We start from the raw sequence: 2500 nt of genomic DNA, 5'->3' as shown, positions 1-2500 counted from the left end.
GACACTTTGAACGCACATTGCGGCCCCGGTTTTACCCCGGGGCCACGCCTGTCTGAGCGGCGCTTTCCAATCGATCGGACGCGGGCCGGGCCCTCCGCGACATTCCGCCGGTCCGTCCGGCGGGTGGCGCGAGAACCCGGTCCGCGCGGGCGAGGCTCGGGCCCTCCGCGACATTCCGCCGGTCCGCCCGGCGGGTGGCGCGCGACCCGTGTCCCCGCCCACTCCGCGGCTGGGGTTTCGCAGGGACCCCCGTCCCTTCGTACCCTCAAATACAGACTCGGGCGGCGCTCCGTGTCCGTCCGCCCGTCGGTGTCGCGCGTCCGCGCGTCCGGAGGTGCTTCTCGGCTGCCGGTGAGTACGGCTGGTACTTAGCATACCGAGAAGGTGCTCCGCGCGCGCGGCTCCGCGCGGCGGCCCGTATGGCGGCGGCGCTCGGCGCCCTCCTCAGGTAAAGGTCCCGGTCGGCGCCTCGGCGTCCGTCCGCCCGTCGGTGTCGCGTGTCCGTGCGGCGCGGGGCTGCTCTCGGCGAGGGTCGCCGAGCAAGCGGATCCCCGCACGGATCACAACGGCCGTATGGCGGCGGCGCCGGTCCCGGCGCCGGCCCCGACCGCACAGCTCTACGCGCACGCCCTCAGATCAGACGAGACGACCCGCTGAATTTAAGCATATTACTAAGCGGAGGAAAAGAAACTAACCAGGATTCCCTCAGTAGCGGCGAGCGAAGAGGGAAAAGCCCAGCGCCGAATCCCCGCCCTGCGGTAGGGCGAGGGAAATGTGGCGTACGGAAGGCCGCTTTAGCCCGGCGCCGCTCGGGGGCCCGAGTCCTTCTGATAGAGGCTCAGCCCAGGGACGGTGTGAGGCCGGTAGCGGCCCCCGGCTCGCCGGGGCGAGGCCTTCTCGGAGTCGGGTTGCTTGTGAATGCAGCCCAAAGCGGGTGGTAAACTCCATCTAAGGCTAAATACTGGCACGAGACCGATAGTCGACAAGTACCTTGAGGGAAAGTTGAAAAGAACTTTGAAGAGAGAGTTCAACAGGGCGTGAAACCGTTAAGAGGTAAACGGGTGGGGCCCGCGCAGTCTGCTCGGGGGACTCAACCCGGCGGCGCCAGGGCGGCCGGTCGGTCGGCGCGGCGGTCGCGTCCCGTCCCCGGTTCCCGCTCCCCCTCGGGGGACGGGGCCGGGGCGGGCGCGGCCACGCGCCCCGGTCCGGACGTCCGCCGCCGGGCGCACTTCCCCCGTTGCGGTGCGCCGCGACCGGCTCCGGTTCGGCTTGGAAGGGCCCGGGACGACGGTGGCGCGGGGTGTCCCGCCTCCCGCTTTCGGGCGGGAGGGCCTGCGGCCCCCGCGCTCTATAGCGTCCCCCGCTCCGACCTCGCCGGAACGCCCCGGGGCCGCGGACAAAAGTACTCACTGCGCCTTCCGGGCCCTCGCGCCCGGACGGGACCCCCTCGCCCCCGCCGCGCCTCCTCGGCCGGCCGCGCACTGTCCGCAGTGCGCGGTCGCCGTGGCGCGGCGTCCCGGGCGGGGACCGGTCCACGAGAGTGGCGTCAAGGGGTCAGCGGCGAAGTCGGCTACCCACCCGACCCGTCTTGAAACACGGACCAAGAAGTCTAACGCACGCGCGAGTCCGAGGGCACGAACGAAACCCGACGGCGCAATGAAAGTGAGGGGCCGGCGCGCGCCGGCCCGCGGTGGGATCCCGGCCCTACGGGGTGGCAGACTAAACCGGGCGCACCACCGGCCCGCCTCGCCCGCCGCGTCGGGGAGGTGGAGCCTGAGCGCGTGCGATAGGACCCGAAAGATGGTGAACTATGCCCGGGCAGGGCGAAGTCAGAGGAAACTCTGCTGGAGGCCCGCAGCGGTCCTGACGTGCAAATCGGTCGTCCGACCCGGGTATAGGGGCGAAAGACTAATCGAACCATCTAGTAGCTGGTTCCTTCCGAAGTTTCCCTCAGGATAGCTGGCGCTCGCAAAAAGCAGTTTTATCCGGTAAAGCCCATGACTAGAGGCCGCGGGGCCGAAACGATCTCAACCTATTCTCAAACTTTAAATGGGTAAGGGGCCCGGCTCGCTGGAATGGAGCCGGGCGTGGAATGCGAGCGCCCAGTGGGCCACTTTTGGTAAGCAGAACTGGCGCTGCGGGATGAACCGAACGCCGGGTTAAGGCGCCCGATGCCGACGCTCATCAGACCCCAGAAAAGGTGTTGGTTGATATAGACAGCAGGACGGTGGCCATGGAAGTCGGAATCCGCTAAGGAGTGTGTAACAACTCACCTGCCGAATCAACTAGCCCTGAAAATGGATGGCGCTGGAGTGTCGGGCCCACACCCGGCCGTCGCGTGCAGAGAGAGAGAGCTGCCTTACGCCGCGACGAGTAGGAAGGCCGCCGCGGTGAGCACGGAAGCCTTGGGCGCGAGCCCGGGTGGAGCCGCCGCGGGTGCAGATCTTGGTGGTAGTAGCAAATATTCAAACGAGAGCTTTGAAGGCCGAAGTGGAGAAGG

At 68.2% G+C, this 2500-nt stretch overlaps 1 non-coding gene and 1 pseudogene across 1 annotated transcript in view; both read left to right on the top strand.

The window, feature by feature from the left end:
* The window catches only part of LOC148344831 (5.8S ribosomal RNA), a 154-nt gene extending 92 nt beyond the window's left edge, over positions 1-62 (top strand). The window contains exon 1 of the ribosomal RNA XR_015849062.1: positions 1-62. This exon is cut by the window's left edge and continues 92 nt beyond it. This is a non-coding gene — a ribosomal RNA (5.8S ribosomal RNA).
* Positions 63-626: 564 nt separating this feature from the next.
* LOC148344830 (28S ribosomal RNA) lies at positions 627-2500 on the top strand (annotated as a pseudogene; the record flags this gene model as incomplete).

This window comes from Urocampus carinirostris, unplaced genomic scaffold (assembly GCF_059441175.1).
Source record: "Urocampus carinirostris isolate Australia breed hairy pipefish unplaced genomic scaffold, RoL_Ucar_1.0 HiC_scaffold_262, whole genome shotgun sequence".
NCBI classification, from domain to species: Eukaryota; Metazoa; Chordata; class Actinopteri; order Syngnathiformes; family Syngnathidae; genus Urocampus; species Urocampus carinirostris.
Note: the sequence above shows the minus strand (reverse complement) of the source record. Positions and strands in the feature narration are given on the sequence as shown.